This window comes from Triturus cristatus, chromosome 1_1 (assembly GCF_964204655.1).
Source record: "Triturus cristatus chromosome 1_1, aTriCri1.1, whole genome shotgun sequence".
Lineage (NCBI taxonomy): Eukaryota > Metazoa > Chordata > Amphibia > Caudata > Salamandridae > Triturus > Triturus cristatus.
Genome location: NC_140579.1, coordinates 1,272,006,216 through 1,272,029,057, shown reverse-complemented (window position 1 = coordinate 1,272,029,057; position 22,842 = coordinate 1,272,006,216). Strand labels below are relative to the sequence as shown.

The following is a 22,842-nucleotide window of genomic DNA, read 5'->3' as shown; positions in this document are numbered from 1 at the left end:
CTTACCATTCAAGCCTAAGGGTTAGAGTAGTGAATGGAGCCTATTTACTAGACACTTCAACATGATTCTGTGCTCTTCCCCATAGATCAGGGCTTGTACACATAGCCTAGGGGATAGATTCGTTAGTATTAGGGATAACCTGTCCTGTAGTGAGGGTATTTCATGGAGCTGTGCTGAATTCAGGCCTGGTAGGCCTCAAACGGGAGAGACTCCATCTTTCTTTCTGCTTCGGCAGCTTGGGATGCTTCTAGGTCAAATGTAATGTTTTAGTTATGAGGTGTTATTCGCTTGGAGAGAACCGGTTCAGGCCGGCCCTTATCGAAGGATTGTATTTTTCTTCATGCCGAAGACACTACATCAGGCCGGCCGGCTGGGAACGTGTCCTTGGTACGGGGAGGTACAAGAATTTGGTGGGCGGCAGGTTACGGGCCGGAATTTTCCATGAGGAAATGCACCTCTATATTAGTGAAAGTCTGAGGCAGTTACATGTTCAGTCCGTAGGCGGCATCTAGCCGTTAGCAGTAAAGCTACTACTTATTCCAGGGAAGACAGACGCCATCTTGAAGGCGGAGAAGAACTGAGAGAAAGATGCTTTCCTAACAGAATAGCCAGAGAGGAGAGAGTAGCCGATAAGGAAGAGGTCCCAGTGACTCGGAGAAGGGTGATTCCAGGCGAGCCGAGGCACAGACGAGAAGGGAGCCTAGATGACCACTGAGTGCAGGCTACATACTACTAAGGTGATGTCGACCCTTTCTTATTAGAGTGTACAACTTAATCTTTCACTTTTCTTTGCAGGTTATGTGTTAAATCGTAATGTTATGTGATTGTATATGCAATGAGTAATAAAGTATCCAGTTTGTAGTGAACCAACATGTGCTGTGTGTTCTTGTATAAGAGGGTAGCCTATTCTTCTAGTCAGCTGCGGCTACATGAACAGATGCTAACCCTGATCAGGTAAGTGGTAACTGAATAGGGGAAAGAGGAGCCCCTCAAACCTGAGAACAGGCTATGCCCGAACTGGCAATCCTTGTGTGATCTGATGAATAGTGAGACTGATTCCCTTTTTGTATGTTATGGTGATCATAGGATGAACTGTCGTATGAGACTGCCGTCTAGGTAGAGAGGTCTGGATTCGTAGGGGATCGTGAGGCCGCCAATTGTGCTGAGACTGCCGTCTGGGTAGAGAGGTCTGGGTTCGTATGGGACCGCGAGGCCGCCACTTGTGATACTGTCGTATGGGCAGAGAGGTCTGGATTCATAGGGGATCGCGAGGCCGCCGATTGTGCTGATACTGTCGTATGGGCAGAGAGGTCTGGGTTCGTATGGGACCGCGAGGCCGCCACTTGTGATACTGTCGTATGGGCAGAGAGGTCTGGGTTCGTATGGGACCACGAGGCCGCCACTTGTGATACTGTCGTCTGGGCAGAGAGGTCTGGATTCGTAGGGGATCGCGAGGCCGCCGATTGTGCTGATACTGTCGTATGGGCAGAGAGGTCTGGGTTCGTATGGGACCGCGAGGCCGCCACTTGTGATACTGTCGTATGGGCAGAGAGGTCTGGGTTCGTATGGGACCGCGAGGCCGCCACTTGTGATACTGTCGTATGGGCAGAGAGGTCTGGATTCATAGGGGATCGCGAGGCCGCCGATTGTGAGATCTTGCTATGCATAGTAGGAATCCCCTGTCCTTAGGGGATAGATTTATGTGGTTGCAGGATTGTAAATAGGTTCTAGGGAGGGGGTAACGTTCTGGCTGGGTTAGTGAGGCTCTGATGAGCAAATTGATATCTGATCCGAAAACCCAAGCAGAACATTTGGCGTCACGAACCGTTTACGAAACCTGTGTGCGTTGTGGTTGTATTGTGTTTGCCTTCGGCGCGTGCGTGGTTTTGTTTGTATATTATTTGTATCTACCTGCGTGTGGTTTTCTTTTCTCTTTCTTCTTTTTCTTTTTCTCTTTTTCTTTCTTTTCAAATATGTTTTCTAGAAAGTCGAAATCTACTTTTAAGTTGCCCGTTGATATTCCCGGCTGGGATTCAACGCCTTATGAAGCCTTAGCCCGTGAGTGGGCTGATTCTACTGGTTTGAGTGAGAATTGGAATTCTTTTTTTGAGCTGGCGGAGCCGGCTAATGTGATTACTTGTTTACAGAAGGCGCCGGTATCTAAGGGTGATGAGCTTCCCGTTTTGGGACGCAGAGGTTGGATTGTTCTGTCTGCGTACAGGATTCTCCATGAGAGGTTGTTGAAGTTGCAGAACTTGCATAAGGATTTGGAAGCGAACTTTGTTGAGATTCAGAATGCTCATACTTTGTTGCGGTGTCAAAATACGTTGCTTGCTGACAAACTTGAGACGTGCCAAACTATTGCCGAGAGGGCGGCTGTGCGAATTGCTCGTTATAAATACAAGAATCGGCGTGGTCGGGTTTCGACGCGGAAGGTGCGTCTAGTCGTGGCGAAAGCCGGACTGGATTGGAATCCTGATGAATGGGATGGTAATATCTGGAACTCAAGTGATTCTCCTTCCTCGGGTGAGGAGTCTGCCAAGCGCGAGTCCTCTCGCTCCGGCCGTGCTTGTAAATCTGCTTCTTGCGCCTCTGATGGTGCACCCCGTGATTGCGCTCGTCCTTCGAGCGGGGTCGTTGCTTCTTCCACTGATTGTTCCTCTACGTGTACTGGTCGAGCTCCTTGTGATGCTCATCCCGCGGTCTCGGCGCATCCAGTTTTTCGACCGAAGGTACAGCAGGCTCCCGGTGCTCCGAATGGTATTGCTTTAGACTCTTTGGAGGATTTTACTCAACAGGAAATTAGTGATATTTTGCAGCGATTTCGACAGCGAGTTGGTGAGCCCTTGCTCACATGGATGGTGCGCCTTTATGAACTGGGCGCTGCTGGCATTATGCTGGATGCTGGCGACTGTTTGAAGTTTTGTTCCTTGAGTTCGGATTCTACTGTACAGGATCATTTTCGTAACTTTAATGGTGGTGGTCAAATTTCTTTGCTTCAATTGGCGACTGAGGGTTGTAATCAAAAATATCCTACTGAGTCTGACTGGCCTCTGAATGACAAACCGTGGTATACTTTGCGCGATGCTGCGCAACGTCTCAAAGAGGAGGTGATGAAAACGGCAATTTTTCTGAATACTGCTGACCGGTTGCTTGATGGTTTCTTAACCTCTTCTGTGCGGAATCGTATTATTCGTTCTTCCCCTGTTGCTTATAAGCAGGTCATGATGACTTTATTGATTAATCAGACTGGTAACATGTTATCTGTGGTGCTGGAATCGGTACGCCAACTCGGTGAGTTGGGTGAGTGGTTTAAACCTGAACGGCAGTCCCGGCCTGACACTCGTACTCCTGGTGACAATAAACTTACTAGACGTGATATGTTTTTTGGTCTTATGGCCGATGGTGTGCGGAAGGAGGACATTGATGGTGAGACTACTTCTCGTTTGTGGGAAATGTTTCGCAAACGTGGCTTGGATCGAAAGGAGGGTGCCCGGCGTGTTCGGACAACTGAGTGTGATCGTGGTTTTTCTGACGGTAGCGGTGATGACGACCGCCGTGGGCGCTCTGATCGTCGTGATGATCGACGTTATGCGCGTGATTTGTCCCCCCGTCGTGAGAGAGAGACAGGGAGAGAGAGGGGGAAAGAGAGAGGGGGAGAGATGATTATGTTAACAGCAGACGTAGAGATGATAGGGATCAATCCCCTGAGTTGAGAAGGAGAGAGGATCGACACATATTGGCCGATCGAAACCCGCAGTACAATGCAGGGAACAGTAATCCATTTCGTAATGGAGATGGATATGAACAGGAGGTATCGATACCTAGGAACCGTGAGAGTCTTTATCCTGATTTATCCTGGTACACAGAACACAATAAAAAGGACTAGGAAATAGGTCAAGCTCCAGTACACAGATGGGCTCACAGAGATAATAGACCCTATGTAGATATTGATATTTATTGGAGACATCGTAATATCCAAAGGGCCCGAGCATTGGTAGATACAGGAGCGGAGGCCACTCTTATTCATGGAAAATCAAAGAAGTTTAAAGGTCAGCCTTTTACAATTACCGGATTAGGTGGAAAGGAAACTCCCGCAGTTCAAACCTTACTTGAAATGAGAATAGGTAGAATTCCTAGAAAAGAATACTCTGTATTAGTGGTGCCACTCTTAGAATTCATAATTGGAATTGATATCTTGAAAGGAATGACTTTGCACTTAGATGATGGATGTTATCAGTTTGGAACTAAACATTATATATCGTCCAGGCCTGTACGGGTTGGTCGTTTAAGAATGCCCCCCATAAAAGTCCCCCAGGCGACAAAAGTGGTTCGTCAGAAGCAGTATCGTATTCCAGGTGGTCATGAAGAGATTAGTACCACTATTCAGGAGTTGGTGGATGCAGGAGTTATAACCCCAGTTACTTCTGCTTGGAATAATCCTGTTTGGCCTGTTCGTAAGAGTGATAATTCTTGGCGCATGACTGTTGATTATCGAGAATTGAATAGACACACACCCCCTTTGACTGTTGCAGTACCGGATGTTATTACCCTAATTGAAAGAATCCAGAAACATCCAGGTACATGGTATGCGTCCATTGATATTGCTAATGCTTTCTTTTCGATTCCGATTGCCCCTGAGTGTCAGGAACAATTCAGTTTTACGTGGAACGGGCGTCAGATGACGTTTAGAAGTCTTCCTCAGGGCTATGTGCATAGTCCTACGATATGTCACCGGCTGGTGGCAGAGCATCTGGCTGAGGTACCAGTTCATCCACAAATTCAGATATGTCACTATATTGATGATATTTTGATCCAAGGTGAATCACAAGAGGAAGTTCAGACCCAATTGGATAGAGTCATCGAGTGCTTGCGTGAGAAAGGTTGGGAAATCAACCCGGATAAATTACAAGGTCCGTCCCAGGCTGTGAAATTTTTGGGTATTAATTGGCATGAAGGGCACCGAGAAGTGATCCCTCAGGTTAAACAGAAAATTCTTGATTTTGCAGTTCCAAAAAATAGGAAAGAAGCCCAAAGCTTCATTGGTTTGTTTGGATTTTGGCGCCAGCATATTCCTCATTTATTTAATATTGGCCCCTTTGTACCAGGTCACTCGTAAAAAGAATGCATTTGAATGGGGTAAACCACAGCAAGATGCGTTCAGTCTGGCAAAAGAAGCAATTCAGCATGCTCTGGATTTATGGCCTGTATGTGATGGTGATGTGGATTTGAATGTGTCTGTACAAGGCCTTTATGCGAATTGGAGTTTGTGGCAGAAACAAGGCAAGAGTAGAGTACCGTTAGGTTTCTGGACCAAAAAGTTACCTGATGCTGGTGAGCGTTATACACCTTTTGAGAAACAGTTACTTGCATGTTATTGGGCTCTGGTGGATACCGAGCAATTGACTTTGGGACATGATATAGTTTTGCGACCTGAAATTCCTATCATGCAGTGGGTTATGAGTTCGCCGAAAACTCACCGGATTGGACACGCTCAAGAGGCAAGTGTGATTAAATGGAAATGGTATATACAAGACAGGGCACGTGTGGGACAAAAAGGAGTTGCATCTTTGCATGAGCAGGTGGCACGGGCGCCATCAACTGAAACTGAGAGTGAATGTTCCGTACCTTTAGTACAGGAATCTCCTGTTAAGTGGGGTAAACCTTTTGATGATCTGTCCGCAGAGGACAGAAACCATGTCTGGTTTACGGATGGTTCAGCAAGGTTCATAGGGACGAAACGGCATTGGAAGGCAGTGTCCTATAATCCGATTACACAAAAATTGCTGAGTACAACTGGTGAGGGTAAGAGCAGTCAATTTGCTGAACTCTATGCTGTTTATCAAGTTCTGAAACAAGAGTTACCTGGCACATGTCATATTTTTACCGATTCTTGGTCTACTGCCAATGGACTGGCAGTTTGGTTACCGACTTGGCATTCCCATAGTTGGAAAATCCATTCCAAAGAATTGTGGGGAAAAGAATTATGGCAGGAGATTTGGGAAATGCTCCCACAGAGTACTGTTACAATCTTCCATGTGGATGCTCATACCCCGATAGACTCTCTTGACAAATTCTTTCATAACATTGCAGATGAGAACTCTAAAATTGCTGAGGCAGTGGTGGACACACAAGATTCTGATATTGCGGGATTGGCGAAATGGGCCCACCAGAAAGCAGGACACTTTGGAGAAAAAGCCACTAGCAGGTGGGCTGCTGATCGAGGAATTTATATTCCCCTAGATTTAATTAAAAATGTTATTCTACATTGTCCCATTTGCCAGCATATCAGGCAGCGCAAAGTGCCCCAAATCGTTAAAGGTCATTTACATCGCGGGAAATTGCCCGCTCAAATTTGGCAGATTGATTACATTGGTCCACTTCCTATGAGTAGGAATTGTCAATATGTTTGCACTATTGTTGATACATACAGTGGCCTGTTGGTGGCCCTTCCCTGTAAGCAAGCTACCCAATTGAATACTATTAAAACATTGGAATTGATTATGATGTATTATGGTGTGCCATTCCAAATTCAATCTGATAATGCATCCCATTTTCGTGGAAGATTGGTACAGGAATTCTGTGTGGAAAACAATATTGAATGGGTATTTCATATACCATATTATCCACAGGCCTCGGGTCTTGTGGAGAGGTTGAATGGCCTGCTAAAAGACCAACTTCGCAAATTAACAGATGACAAGTATAAGAATTGGCGAGATTTTTTGCCTCAAGCGCTATTGATTTTGAATAACCGTCCTTTTCTAAATGCTGAATCCCCACTTATGCGTTTGTTTCCTCCGAATGTTGATGCTAAACCTAATGAGATCAGAGAGACTGTGATGTACTGGGAGATTACTCCCGGAGCTTTGGCTCCATGCAGAGCGACCCCAGGGTCGGCAGGTTTAGACTTGCATACCATGGATGACACCATTATAAAAAGTAAAGACCGAGTCATCATTGAAACAGGTGTTGGTGTTCAGATACCACCTGGAAATTTCGGATTAATTGCCCCTAGATCGGGGCTGGCTGTAAAGGGTATTCAGGTGCTTGGAGGAATCATTGATAGTGATTATCAGGGAGAGATTAAGGTGCTCCTGCTGAATAGCAGTGAGGTTGACTTACTGATACATAAAACTGACCGAGTGGCTCAATTGCTAATAATGCCTGTCTTCAGTGGTGAGATGGCAAAAGGCACTGCCCCAACGTTGCTAACTGTACGAGGCCAGAAAGGTTTTGGCTCCACAGATAATCCTGGGGCCAGAGTTTGGGTGCAGTCGCCTAAGAATCCCCCTGAACAAGCAGAGGTCATTGCAACCGGTCAAGATAATACCATTTTAGTTATGAGACCAGGGAAAGATAGCTGGGAAGCAGTCCCGGCTGACAAATGTTACTTACGAGAATGAATAATGCCTGTATTTGATTCTCTTTCAGATCATTCTTTGGACTGTTGCTGCAGGATGTGTCGGCGTTGGACTGTTCCTGGGCTGGTACGACGAGAGAGGAGGGATCCCATCAACCCGGGATGAGTTGAGAACCCGAGTGTCGCGTTCCTTCGCTGCGTGGGATTCGTCGTCGAACTTTTGGATTTCACTAGCGAAACGGGTGACTAACGCCCCTCATTTCTGCTTGACACCGATGAGATCAGTGAATGACATTTTGGCAACTTGTTTGGTTGCTGTCCCTGCTTCGTTGGAAACTCTGACTCATATTTTCAATATATCAACTGCTCGCCCCAATGTTCTTCTGGGCGATTTCGCTACCCACGAGTATTGCCCCTTGTGTACTGAACTGTCAGACCCGATACCCCCCATCCAGTCCCAAATAGTTACTTATAATATCACACAAGGTGATTTGTGTTTTTTCCTTATGTGTAATCCTAGTGCAATTTCGGAATGTATGCGTTTAAAATTGAAAGGGGCCACCTCATTCACCGCTCATGAACGAACTTTGTGCCTTCAAAGGACGCCGAAAATATGTACTTCTGTTCAGAATAACATGACTTGCAAGAGTATGGTAGTTGCCCCCAGTCATTATCGCACGATGTTACTACCTGCCGGATGGCTTTTCTCATGTGGTAATACTTCCTGGCCATATGTCCCCGCAAATATTTCTGGAGGCCCTTGTGCCATTACTAGGTTGAGTTTATTGATGTTTTCCTCACATCCGAATGCCAACTCTCGTGTGATTCGAGATACAGTGAGGTTACAGGAGGATTGTGACTCATCTTTGCATTTATATTCTAAGTCCGAATACCTTAGCCTGGCTATTTCAATTATTGGTGTTTCTGCTTTGGCAGTTTATAATGCCAAATCTATTGAGAAAATGGCCTGCTGGATGGTGAAATCCATTAATAATACTTCTACAGTCCTGTCGGACATGCTATTAAACGCCCAGGGTGAACGAAGGGCTATCTTGCAAAATCGAGCGGCCATTGATTATCTTTTGCTTAAACATGGACACGATTGTTCTGACTTTGAGGGTCTTTGTTGTTTTAACTTGTCTGATCATACACAATCCATTCGAGCTCACATTAATAAGCTACATGACTTAACAGAAGAAGTTAGAAAACACATCGATCAGGGCTGGTTTGACTGGCTCTTTAATTGGTTACCTGATTTGCATTTGTTACGTCAAATATTAGGAGGTATTCTGATTACTATCGCCATTTTGATTTCCATTTGTTGCTTTATTCAGTGTATTCCTTCACTACTTCAATTCTGCACACCTGGTACTAGACATAGATCAGTTAGTTTTGTTTCGTATTATTCTTCCACAGATGTTAGTTCTGTTTAATGAATGTATAATAGACTGAAGTCAAGGGTGAAATGTTCTGCTCGATTTTCCTGGCCTTCTTGTGTTAACAAGTGATTGAATGTGACTTCAGTCTCTTACCATTCAAGCCTAAGGGTTAGAGTAGTGAATGGAGCCTATTTACTAGACACTTCGACATGATTCTGTGATCTTCCCCATAGATCAGGGCTTGTACACATAGCCTAGGGGATAGATTCGTTAGTATTAGGGATAACCTGTCCTGTAGTGAGGGTATTTCATGGAGCTGTGCTGAATTCAGGCCTGGTAGGCCTCAAACGGGAGAGACTCCATCTTTCTTTCTGCTTCGGCAGCTTGGGATGCTTCTAGGTCAAATGTAATGTTTTAGTTATGAGGTGTTATTCGCTTGGAGAGAACCGGTTCAGGCCGGCCCTTATCGAAGGATTGTATTTTTCTTCATGCCGAAGACACTACATCAGGCCGGCCGGCTGGGAACGTGTCCTTGGTACGGGGAGGTACAAGAATTTGGTGGGCGGCAGGTTACGGGCCGGAATTTTCCATGAGGAAATGCACCTCTATATTAGTGAAAGTCTGAGGCAGTTACATGTTCAGTCCGTAGGCGGCATCTAGCCGTTCGCAGTAAAGCTACTACTTATTCCAGGGAAGACAGACGCCATCTTGAAGGCGGAGAAGAACTGAGAGAAAGATGCTTTCCTAACAGAATAGCCAGAGAGGAGAGAGTAGCCGATAAGGAAGAGGTCCCAGTGACTCGGAGAAGGGTGATTCCAGGCGAGCCGAGGCACAGACGAGAAGGGAGCCTAGATGACCACTGAGTGCAGGCTACATACTACTAAGGTGATGTCGACCCTTTCTTATTAGAGTGTACAACTTAATCTTTCACTTTTCTTTGCAGGTTATGTGTTAAATCGTAATGTTATGTGATTGTATATGCAATGAGTAATAAAGTATCCAGTTTGTAGTGAACCAACATGTGCTGTGTGTTCTTGTATAAGAGGGTAGCCTATTCTTCTAGTCAGCTGCGGCTACATGAACAGATGCTAACCCTGATCAGGTAAGTGGTAACTGAATAGGGGAAAGAGGAGCCCCTCAAACCTGAGAACAGGCTATGCCCGAACTGGCAATCCTTGTGTGATCTGATGAATAGTGAGACTGATTCCCTTTTTGTATGTTATGGTGATCATAGGATGAACTGTCGTATGAGACTGCCGTCTAGGTAGAGAGGTCTGGATTCGTAGGGGATCGTGAGGCCGCCAATTGTGCTGAGACTGCCGTCTGGGTAGAGAGGTCTGGGTTCGTATGGGACCGCGAGGCCGCCACTTGTGATACTGTTGTATGGGCAGAGAGGTCTGGATTCATAGGGGATCGCGAGGCCGCCGATTGTGCTGATACTGTCGTATGGACAGAGAGGTCTGGGTTCGTATGGGACCGCGAGGCCGCCACTTGTGATACTGTCGTATGGGCAGAGAGGTCTGGGTTCGTATGGGACCGCGAGGCCGCCACTTGTGATACTGTCGTCTGGGCAGAGAGGTCTGGATTCGTAGGGGATCGCGAGGCCGCCGATTGTGCTGATACTGTCGTATGGGCAGAGAGGTCTGGGTTCGAATGGGACCGCGAGGCCGCCACTTGTGATACTGTCGTATGGGCAGAGAGGTCTGGGTTCGTATGGGACCGCGAGGCCGCCACTTGTGATACTGTCGTATGGGCAGAGAGGTCTGGATTCATAGGGGATCGCGAGGCCGCCGATTGTGCTGATACTGTCGTATGGGCAGAGAGGTCTGGGTTCGTATGGGACCGCGAGGCCGCCACTTGTGATACTGTCGTATGGGCAGAGAGGTCTGGGTTCGTATGGGACCGCGAGGCCGCCACTTGTGATACTGTCGTATGGGCAGAGAGGTCTGGATTCATAGGGGATCGCGAGGCCGCCGATTGTGAGATCTTGGTATGCATAGTAGGAATCCCCTGTCCTTAGGGGATAGATTTATGTGGTTGCAGGATTGTAAATAGGTTCTAGGGAGGGGGTAACGTTCTGGCTGGGTTAGTGAGGCTCTGATGAGCAAATTGATATCTGATCCGAAAACCCAAGCAGAACAGCTAGGTACATTAAACAAGCATTGAAAATGCAATAGGTTTCGCCTTTGATTAAGTTAAAGCTATTTGTTTTGCTAATGGTATTGTATAGCAAAGCAAATGGCTTTAACCTAATCAAAGGCGAGACCTATTGCATTTTCAATGCTTGTTTCCTTGTAGCCACCCAGTTGCTTCACCCCAGTCTAGGTGGCATCCAGCATCTTAGATGGGGGCCATTAAAAAAAAGAAAGTGTGTCAGTGTCTGTAGCCGTGCACATACGTGCATGCTGAAGCATGTATACGGCAGCTGGATCATTGGAGTCCCCCCCCCCCCCGCCACCACCACTGTACTAAACAGCATGAGTAACAAGCATTTGCAATGCAGTAGGTCTCGCATTGTTGAAAGTTTGAGCTATTGACGTCATAATAATAATGCAATGCTGAGAGCTCAAACTTTCAGTAATGCAAGGGCTATTGCATTGCAAAGCAATTGTGGCACCCGCGCTTTAGCTTTAAACATCATAAGCTAAAGCCCGGGTGCTGCGATTGCTTCAAAAGTAAAGAAATAGAAAACTTTTTTTTTCTATTTCTTTACTTTTGAAGCAATTGCGGCACTCGCGCTTTAGCTTAAGATATTTAAAGCTAAAGCGCGGGTGCTGTGATTGTAACAAAGTAAACAAATAGAAAAAAAATGACGGCGGCACCCTTTTTTTTCGTATTTATTTTCTTTCGTTACAATGGTGGCACCCGCACTTTAGCTTTAAGCATCTTAAGATAAAGCATGGGTGCTGCATTTCTTCAAAAGTAAAGAAATAGAAAAAATTCATTTTGTTTCCTATGTCTACTTTTGAAGCAACCGCGGCACCTGCACTTTAGCTTAAAATGTCAAAGCTAAAGTGCGGGTGCTTTCATTGTAACAAAAGTAAATAAACAGGAAAAAAAAGCATGCAGTTGCGTTCACCGCAAATAACAAAATAAAGGCGTGGCCCCCATTATTCTAGCCGAGGTGTGCTGCGCTAGGTACATTAAACAAGCATTGAAAATGCAATAGGTTTCGCCTTTGATTAAGTTAAAGCTATTTGTTTTGCTAATGGTATTGTATAGCAAAGCAAATGGCTTTAACTTAATGAAAGGCGAGACCTATTGCATTTTTAATGCTTGTTAAGGACTTGTGCCCTGCATATGTGTAGAAGTTGTTACAATTATGCACCTCTGGATTGTGCTAATTCCCACCACTGGGGTATATTTTAACAAGAATTAGAGGCTAAAACAGACAGGAGGACTCTGGAGTCACCACGCGCTGCGGCGGGCTTGAAAACAAATGCAGCTCAGACTCAAATCTACCCGCCTCTCTCTGCCGGGCCCAAGCTAAAGTCCGACCCCTGAGGTTTAATGCGCCAGCTGCAGAGAACAGCGCATAGAATACTTCACCGGTCTAAGGCGCTTTCTGTAGAGATCCATGTGAGGCCTGCGATTCAAAGGCTTATGTCCCAGTGTGATTTCACTGGGTAAACACCACATGCCACGGATTTCCTTGTGCAAACCATTCTGTCAATACTGGATGCATTTACACAGTCATCAATTATGTATCCATAACTTGAACTTGCTAATTATAACCTCTCATCCGTTACTCCAAAAGTCAGATTACCAAAGTAAATTTTAACTACTGTGAAAAGGCACTCCTAGCTACAACACAAATGACTTTTAAAGTGATTTTCTCACAGCACGGAATTAAACTTTTGTGGTTTGATTATACTAAAATATCTTTGTTTATAAACGCCTACACATAAATATCTCCGACTTATGACCCCTCTGTGGACTCATTAATGGTCAAATGAGTCATTAGTCATATTAAGATAAAGGGATTTTCTAAATTGCTGCCTTACGAGGCTAATGTCTTTCATATACATAGAGCTTAATCTCAAGATTTTATCAGCGATGAGCGGTGGGGCAAAGCACATTTTCGAATTCCAGTGCAATGTAAATATAAACATATAGAGAGAGATATACACTTCTTTCATGTGAGACCGGCCTCACGGCGTTGCCCTCTCCATCATCCCGCCAACCTGCAACCACCCTCAAGACACGACATCCCCGACTCCGGCCGCCCCAGCCACCCCCGATCCACGGGCCGGCCAGAGACCTGACAGACTCAACACCCTACCACGCATGCCCAACCGAGGGAGCGGGAACCCTCGAGCCAGACCCAGAGGCGCCAGCCCAGTCACACCTCGGGTCGCCTTCCCCGGGAGGACTCAATCGGCCACCAGGCCCCTGGGGAGCAGGCGCCTCCCCTACCGAGCGTCTGGGGTCCCTCCCAGACCCACCTGAAAAGACCAAAGAAGTGAGCGGCAGGAAATCCCGCCGACCCCCCTCCGTCACCCCAGTCCCCCCCCTGCGAGCACTCCGGACTTCAAAGAACCAGCGGAGTATAACAAGGGGTGCCGGAGGAACAAGGAAAGAGAAGACCTGGAACCATCTGAGCCTGCTGACGCTGTCGCGGCTCCTGAACGCTGAAGTCACCTGGGCCTGCTGAGTGACTCGCGGCCTCTTGCTATTGAACCATCTGAGCCCTGCGGACGAGGTCGCGGCTCCCGAACACTGATCCACCTAGGCCTGCTGAGTGACTCGCGGCCCCCCAGCTATTGAACCATCTGAGCCCTGCGGACGGAATCACGGCTCCTGAACTCCGACCACCTGTGCCTGCTGAGAGACTCGCGGCGCTCCCCTTGAGGACGACTCGATAAGAGATCGCCCAGAGACACGACACCCCCCAGCTCGAGGATTGTGAGCTTCCGCAGGGTATTTCGCAGAGACACTATCTTGAAAGACTGTCCCGCTACCCCCATTCCCCACGACTGATTTGTGGTACGTTGTGCCACTGCTGTACTATTTGCCTTTTGGGTCATAAAGATCCCTGAAATCATCGATAAAAGAACTTATCGTCCTACAAAGAATACGTGTGGTGTCCCTCTGTTCACAGTGCAGATCAGGGTGTGCGCGCCTGGTTCGGCTTACTTGGGAGAGGTGGGTCGAAAGGGTGTGCAAGACCTGTATCGAACCCCCTTCCGGCGGGCGCCTTTCCAACATTTGGTGGCAGACGACGGGATCCGAGCCGACACCGAAGGAGAGCGTGCAGTAAACGACTGACGCACTACCAAACAGAAATGGAAGGAGAAACCTCCCTGGGTGCCACAGGTACCGAAATAAGCTCACCGTTCCGAGAAGATCAATTGGACTATTACACGCATAGAGAACTAAAACAGTTTTGCAAAGACCTTGGCATCGCTACCACCGGACTGAGCACAAAGGAAGACTACCAGAAAGTACTGAAAGCCTGGGTCGAGACGGGGGCGCCCCCGACCCAAACGGAAAGAGACTCTACCCATGAACAAACAAGCACCCCGGCGAGAAACAACGGACCAGAGGGGAACCTGTCCTCCGAGGAACTAGCGGACCGAGAGAGAAGCCGCAACCACGAACTGGAACTGGCAAAACTAAAAATCGAGGGAGAGATAAAACTGGCAGAGAAGAAGTTAGCCGTCGAGCAGTTACGGCTACAAGGGGAACTCGAAGAGAAGAGACTCCAAAGGGAGCACGACGAAAAGAAACTCCAGCTAGAACATGAACGCGGCCTGAAGGAAATTGAGTGGCGGGCTAGACACGAAAAGTCACAGCCGCCCGGGAATCCCCAGCCCGCTCCCGCCGGGGAAACCAAAGTTCACATCCCCAAGGATGTGGTCAAGGAGTATTATAAGAACGATGATATCCAGCAGTGGTTTAAATCCTACGAAGTCGCCATGACCTCTCACCGAGTCCCGCAGAAGGATTGGGGGGCTGGCCTATGGGGCCGGTTCTTAAGCGAAGGAAGGGACACTCTGCTCGATCTGCCCTCCGCGGTCATGAACTCCTACAGCCACATGAAGGAAGCCCTCGTGGGCCGGTACGGACTCACCCCCGAAATGTACCGACAACGGTTCCGAGATTGCAAAAAGATACCGGGCACCACGTGGGTCGAATACGTGAACTTTTACAGCCGAGCTCTGGACGGGTGGATCAAGGGCAGCAAGGTCTCCACCTTCGAAGAACTGTTCGATCTGATCGCCTGGGAACATTTAGCGGCCAATTGCTTTATAGAACTGCGCCAGCATCTCCTAGACAGTAAACTCACCGACCCTCGGAAGCTGGCCGCTGAGGCTGATCGTTGGGTGAACACCCGGGCCACCCGGGGCCCCGTGGGGGACTACGGCCGCAACAGTCAGGGTCCCCCCCGCCAGAGGGGCGGAGGGAACCACGCCAGACCAAGAGACTTTGCCGGGGGGTCCTCCACCAGCCCCCCCAGCAGCCCACCAGCGGCGGGTTCGGCCCAGTCTCCAGCCAGCACCGGAGCCCCAGGACGACCAGGTCCACGAGCTAGGATCACCTGCTTCCGCTGCCAGCAGCCCGGACACTACGCCAATGACCCCCAGTGTCACCAGTATCAGCGAACCACAACGACCAACCCCACGACCCGGCAGATGGCCTCCGTGGCTCTGGGGGAAGAAATGGAAGACTCCGAGGAATGGGAACCGGCGGCCATGGCCCTGGTCTCCCTTGGTGATCGAGAAATGGTCCCCGGGACTCCCTTGCCCGCCAACACAGAGAAATACCGACAGCAGGTGACTATCAACGGCCACCGAGTCGAGGGCCTTCGCGACACCGGGGCGAGTGTCACCGCGGTCCACCACAGCCTAATTTCCGAAGACCAGATCCTAGCCGGGGCCCTCTGTCCGGTCGTATCCTCCGACAATTCTGAGAGCCTCTGCCAGATGGCCCTGGTGCCCTTCGAGTGGGGAGGGGTCTCCGGAGAACTGAAGGTAGCGGTCCGGACCTCGCAGCCCGTAGACTGCCTCCTGGGCAACGACCTGGAAAATTCCCCGTGGGGGCAGGTAGAACGAAGAGCCCACCTAGAGATGATGGGCCTACCGGAATGGGTCTGCGCCACCACACGCTCCATGACCGCACGAGTGGCCCCCTCCAAGGGCGGTGAAGCCCTCTTACCGAACACTTTCCCCGAGAACAGGGACCCCCTACCAGAAGCAGACAACCCTCCTTCCGAGGAAGAAGGAGACACTAACCCAGGGGAAGGACCGGAACCTTCCGCCCCAGAGGCCCCGATGGAACCCGAAGAACTGCCCGAGTTGGCCCAGTGGCACTGCGAAGGGGGGCCCTCCCGCGAAGAGTTCTGCCAGGAACAGACCACTTGCCCCTCCCTCGAGGGACTTAGACACCAAGCCGAAGCCCAGGTCGCCGGTGATCAAACCGGAACCCATTGGGTTTATTGGGACAATGGCCTCCTCTACAGCGAGCAAAAGTCCGCCGAGCTAGGCGCAGCACGAGTACTGGTGGTACCCCTGCGGTTCCGGAGCCTCCTCCTGGGCCTGGCCCACGATGTACCCTTGGCAGGACACTTAGGCCAAGACAAGACATACCAGCGATTGGTGACCCACTTCTATTGGCCCAAGATGCGAGCGAATGTAGAAACACACTGCAAGTCCTGCCTCACGTGCCAGGGCAGTGAGAAGAGTGGCGGAAAACGCAAAGCTCCCTTACAACCGTTCCCCGTTGTAAGTACCCCGTTCGAGCGGGTCGGCATCGACATCGTGGGACCCCTGGATCCGAAGACCGCCCAGGGCCACAGATTCATCCTCGTCCTGGTGGACCATGCCACCCGCTACCCCGAGGCCATCCCCCTCCGCACCGTGACGGCTCCCGTGGTGGGCCGGGCTCTCATGGGGATCTTCTCCCGGGTCGGATTTCCCCGCGAGGTTGTGAGTGATCGCGGCACGAACTTTATATCCCGCTACATGAAGTCCCTGTGGCAGCAGTGCGGAGTCACGTATAAATTCACGACCCCCTACCACCCCCAGGGCAACGGCCTGGTGGAACGCTTCAACCGAACTCTGAAGGGAATGATCCTGGGCCTCGAAGAGCCCCTGCGCCGGAAATGGGACGTCCTCCTCCCTTGCCTCCTGTTCGCGTACCGGGAGGTTCCCCAAAAGTCTCTGGGGTTCAGCCCCTTCGAACTGCTGTACGGACATCCCGTTCGAGGGCCCCTAAGCCTGGTCAAAGAGGGCTGGGAGACAAGCCCCCGGGGGACACCCCCAGATGTGTTCCGCTACATCCTGGCGCTCCGCAACCAGACGAGGAAGTTTAGGGAACTTGCAGAGGCTAACCTCGAGGCCAGCCAAGAAGAAATGAAGCGCTGGTATGACCAGAACGCAACCTTGGTCGAGTTCCAGCCGGGCCAGCAGGTTTGGGTCATGGCTCCGGTGAGACCCTGCGCCCTACAAGACAAATGGACTGGTCCATTCAAGGTGGTCGAACGGAAGAGCCAGGTCACGTATCTGGTCGACGTACAATCCCCACGGAACCCCCTCAGGGTCCTCCACGTAAACCGTCTCAAGCCCCACTTCGTAAGGACAGAACTGAGTTTGCTACTGGCCACCGATGAGGGGGCAGAGGAGGACACTGAACCCCTGCCCGATCTCCTGTGCACAAAAGAACTGGACGGTTCCGTGGAGGGTGTGAAACTGTCGGACACCCTCACTCCCCAGCAGGCCGACGACTGCCGCCAGCTGCTCGGACAATTCGCAGACCTTTTCTCCCTCATTCCAAGGGTGACCGACTGGTGTGTCCACGACGTGGACACCGGCGACTGCCCGCCTGTGAGACACCGAGCCTACCGGGTGCCTGACCGGGTCCGCACCTGCATCAAGACCGAGGTACAGAAAATGCTCAACCTAGGGGTCATCGAGCCCTCCGACAGCCCCTGGGCCAGCCCGGTGGTTCTGGTCCCGAAGGCTGCCTCCCCAGGGGTCGCCCCCGAACTAAGATTCTGTGTAGACTATCGGGGGCTCGATGCGGTCACCCGCGCAGACGCTCACCCTATTCCCCGAGCCGACGAGCTCATCGACCGCCTGGGGGCCGCCCAGTTCCTCAGCACTTTCGACCTGACCTGCGGGTACTGGCAGATCGCTCTCACGGAAGGGGCGAAGGAGCGCTCTGCCTTCTCCACGCCAGATGGCCACTACCGCTTCAGGGTCATGCCGTTCGGGATGAAAAGCGCCCCAGCCACGTTCCAGCGGTTGGTGAACAAGGTCCTGGCCGGACTCTAGGAGTTCAGCGCAGCGTACCTTGACGACATCGCCGTATTCAGCTCTCAATGGCACGAGCATCTCCAGCACCTCCGACAAGTACTAATGGCCCTGCGCCAAGCGGGCCTGACAGTGAAAGCCAGCAAATGCCAGCTCGGACAAGGCTCCGTGGTCTACCTGGGGCATCAGGTGGGCAGCGGCCAGGTCGCCCCTCTCCAGCCGAAGATCGATGCCATCAAGTCCTGGGAGCCCCCCACCACGCAGACAGAGGTTCGGGCCTTCCTGGGCCTTACGGGGTACTACCGGAGGTTCATTAAAAATTATGGTAGTATCGCAGGGCCCCTCACAGAGTTGACCTCCAAAAAGCTTCCACAGAAGGTGCAGTGGACCCCCAAGTGCCAGCAGGCGTTCGACGCCTTGAAAACCGCCATGTGCACCGCTCCCGTACTCAAGGCCCCCGACTACTCCCGAGAGTTCGTGGTCCAGACCGACGCATCCGAACATGGCATCGGGGCCGTGCTCTCGCAGTTCGACGACAAGGGCATTGATCAGCCCATAGCCTTCATCAGCCGAAGGCTGCTGCCGAGAGAGCAGCGTTGGAGCACTATAGAGCGAGAGGCCTTTGCCGTAGTCTGGGCCCTCAAGAAACTGCGGCCCTACTTGTTCGGAACCCATTTTCGAGTACAGACGGACCACCGGCCCTTGCAGTGGCTAATGCGGATGAGGGGGGAGAACCCCAAGCTACTACGATGGTCCATCTCTCTCCAAGGGATGGATTTCACTGTCGAACATCGCCCCGGGACGGATCATGCCAACGCCGACGGCCTGTCCCGGTTCTTCCGCTTCGGCGGGGAGAACCAGTGGATGGGTAGTTCTCCACGCCTTTCAGCTGGGGGGGACGCGTGTGAGACCGGCCTCACGGCGTTGCCCTCTCCATCATCCCGCCAACCTGCAACCACCCTCAAGACACGACATCCCCGACTCCGGCCGCCCCAGCCACCCCCGATCCACGGGCCGGCCAGAGACATGACCGACTCAACACCCTACCACGCATGCCCAACCGAGGGAGCGGGAACCCTCGAGCCAGACCCAGAGGCGCCAGCCCAGTCACACCTCGGGTCGCCTTCCCCGGGAGGACTCAATCGGCCACCAGGCCCCTGGGGAGCAGGCGCCTCCCCTCCCAGACCCACCTGAAAAGACCAAAGAAGTGAGCGGCAGGAAATCCCGCCGACCCCCCTCCGTCACCCCAGTCCCCCCCCCTGCGAGCACTCCGGACTTCAAAGAACCAGCGGAGTATAACAAGGGGTGCCGGAGGAACAAGGAAAGAGAAGACCTGGAACCATCTGAGCCTGCTGACGCTGTCGCGGCTCCTGAACGCTGAAGTCACCTGGGCCTGCTGAGTGACTCGCGGCCTCTTGCTATTGAACCATCTGAGCCCTGCGGACGAGGGCGCGGCTCCCGAACACTGATCCACCTAGGCCTGCTGAGTGACTCGCGGCCCCCCAGCTATTGAACCATCTGAGCCCTGCGGACGGAATCGCGGCTCCTGAACTCCGACCACCTGTGCCTGCTGAGAGACTCGCGGCGCTCCCCTTGAGGACGACTCGATAAGAGATCGCCCAGAGACACGACACCCCCCAGCTCGAGGATTGTGAGCTTCCGCAGGGTATTTCGCAGAGACACTATCTTGAAAGACTGTCCCGCTACCCCCATTCCCCACGACTGATTTGTGGTACGTTGTGCCACTGCTGTACTATTTGCCTTTTAGGTCATAAAGATCCCTGAAATCATCGATAAAAGAACTTATCGTCCTACAAAGAATACGTGTGGTGTCCCTCTGTTCACAGTGCAGATCAGGGTGTGCGCGCCTGGTTCGGCTTACTTGGGAGAGGTGGGTCGAAGGGGTGGGCAAGACGTGTATCGAACCCCCTTCCGGCGGGCGCCTTTCCAACATTTCAACTATGAGTCACAAATGCTGACATTCATTAAATTATAAATGTACATATTTCCATACATGGATACACACGCAACTGATCAAAAAGCTCTGCAGAAAGCGCACAGGAGCAGTTATGTGCCTTGTATAAACAACACACTACCTATATAATGTGCATTTGTGCACTGCTTACCCGCAGACGCGCCGTGTGGCCTCCAGCAGCAGCCCTGTACAGTGCAGATGTGTTCTTGTCCCTGGTCTCGTCGGCGGAACTCCCTGGAAGCGAAGGGAAATGGGGAGGGCGGATAGTTTAGCACTGAAAGTTGGGACTTGGGCAGGGGAAGGGGAGTGCGGTCGGTTTGGGGAGTGGGGGGTCAGGGTGGGTTGTGCATGAGTAGTATTTACAGTACACTGTTAATGTCCAACAGCACAGCAGCATTCTTCCTTCCTCCGTCTCCCTTCTGTGATATCTCATCAGCAGATCCCTGCCTATCGCTCACTTTTGATGGGTAACAGCTCCGCAGCCCCCTGCCTCTCCTACAGCCCCGCCGATGGCAATCAGCGAAACGGCTTTCGGGCTGTCCCTGTGCCTATCCGGCTGCACAGCAGAATCTCGCCGCGGCTTATCGCCACGTTGATGAATGTTAGCTCCACGTCTATTTCACTTTAGACTGATGTCTAACAGCTCAGCAGCACCATCGCTGATGGTCACCACCTACGTCCCACAGTAATACCTCACTACTACTGCCTGTGTTCACACCTCCGCTGGCTGGCACTGCTGGTACCGGCCCTTCGCTCACTTCTGTTGACAAACAGAGCAGTAGGATCGATGCACTCCTAGTTCCCTGCCCACGGCTAGCAGCACCCTGTTACTCTCTTCTGCTGGGGAAACAACCCCGCAAACCCCATCTCCCCTCCCTCCTCTTGGCTGACGCCTCAAAGCGCCTTGCCCTGTCTTACCCGCGCAGCTGATGACCAACCGGCCAGCAGCACCGTGAACTTGATCACCTCATCTGCTGCTGCTGGTCCAGAGGTTCCCCCAGCTCTGGCGGTTCATCACAGCCAACCAAATCCCTCTGAACGAAGCTGGGAGAGCCAGGGACCCTCCCCGCCCCTCTTAAAGGGGCAGCTTCAAGGCGTGGTTCAATCTACGAGTGAAGATTTCAAAGTTTCTTCCCTCGTCCTCTCCCGAGGGGTCCCACAGAGATGCTCTGTTCTCTTAACATCCCATTGAGTTTTATGAGGCATGGACGTTTATTTATTTTTTAATGCACGTTCATGTCTGCTTCCATAGACTAGAATCCGGAATTCACTGAATTTGGGGGAAGGGACCAGGCGGGATGGGGGGGGGGGTGGCGGGGGAGGGTTGGGGGGGGGGTGGCAAATTGCCACGGGGGGCGGGTCGGGGGTGTACTCACATCTCATCGAGGCAGGATGAAAATGAGGTTAGGGAACGTCCCCTTCCACAGCGCACCGAAACAGGCATGGACCTTAACTGGCCTCCCTCTAGCGTTTCAGAGTTTTTAGGTCTCGCTGAGACAGCGAAAGCTGTCTCTTTGAGACATTTTGTAAGTGGGCTTTCAAAAGTGCTACCCACATGGTTTTGGTGGCCTAGGGCTTGAGTGCACGATGGCGTGCACGTACACAGCTGCTCCTTGCATTCCCCCCTCCCTTCTCACCCAGCCCTTTGATGCTCTGCTCGATTACTTTCACTTTCGCCACTTTGACCCTTGCATTCCCCCCTCCCTTCTCACCCAGCCCTTTGATGCTCTGCTCGATTACTTTCACTTTCGCCGCTTTGACCCTTGCATTCCCCCCTCCCTTCTCACCCAGCCCTTTGATGCTCTGCTCGATTCCTTTTCACTGTCCTTAAATCCCTTTGTAAGTCCATCTTGTTTGGGTCACCTTTGCTTCATTAGACCCATCTTTCCCGACTAGGAACCGGTTATTTTTGTCCACTCCCTTTAATTTACTGTAATAATAAACTCTCGCCTTAAGTGAAGCAATTGACTTTTAAATGTCGTCGTAATCTTACAGCCTTGTTCTCAAACAAGAAAACTCCTCTCCTTCCACACGTTTCCCATTCGGCCATCTTTTCTTCTGCAGTAGTTCATAACATTGTGGCCATGTTTTAACCAAAGCATCAGGTTTCTGCAATTTTGTAACAACGTGGTGATGCACATACTTTCTGTATGTTGTACATTCCGCTGCCCCTAATGTGTCCGAGGTTTGTGAGCTGTTATGCATGCTAGCGCGATCCCACGCCATGCGCCTCTTCAGCCCTCCTAAAATATGCCATCCTCACTCTCCAGGTTAGAATTCGACACTTCAAAAACAAACGTGTAGCAACGATCTTCTATTAATAATGCTATAATGGCAGCGCTTCTATGCATTCCATCGTAAATGTTCTGTGGAATGTATTTTTATTTTATCATTTTGCAGTGGTTCCGTAGGTCGGCAGTCATTGATTCCTTGTTTGTGTACCTTTGCCCAGGGGCGTTTCTTCAATTGGTGCAGCAGGTGCAGTGGCACCAGGGCCCACGAACGCTGATAATTCGTGTATTTGATATAACTGTAGCATATTGAGGAGGTTGGGGGGTCATGTAATGTAATGTAATGTAATGGGGTTTTTATAAAGCGCAGGTTGCACTCCAGGGAGCATCTTTGCGCTGTAGAGAAGAATCAGATCCTGATGATGATACAAGCGGAAGGTAATTAGACTAGATTCTTGCACTCCCATTCAGGGAGAGCAAAAATCCAAGTCTTGAGGGCCTTTCTGAAAGTCGCTTCTGTAGAGATTTGACGGAGGGAGGAGGGAAGAAGGTTCCAGGCCTTGGACCCAAGTACTGCCAGAGATTTTCCTCCTTTAGTCTTGAGTCTGAACTTAGGAATGGTAAGAAGATTGGCCGTTTGAGA

General features: G+C 50.8%; 1 long non-coding RNA gene across 1 annotated transcript in view; it reads right to left on the bottom strand.

The window, feature by feature from the left end:
- The window catches only part of LOC146871942 (uncharacterized), a 286,199-nt gene that overhangs the window by 37,551 nt on the left and 225,806 nt on the right, over positions 1-22,842 (bottom strand). The window contains exon 2 of the long non-coding RNA XR_014981245.1: positions 20,120-20,202. This is a non-coding gene — a long non-coding RNA (uncharacterized LOC146871942). The remainder of the gene's footprint in view (positions 1-20,119; positions 20,203-22,842) is intronic.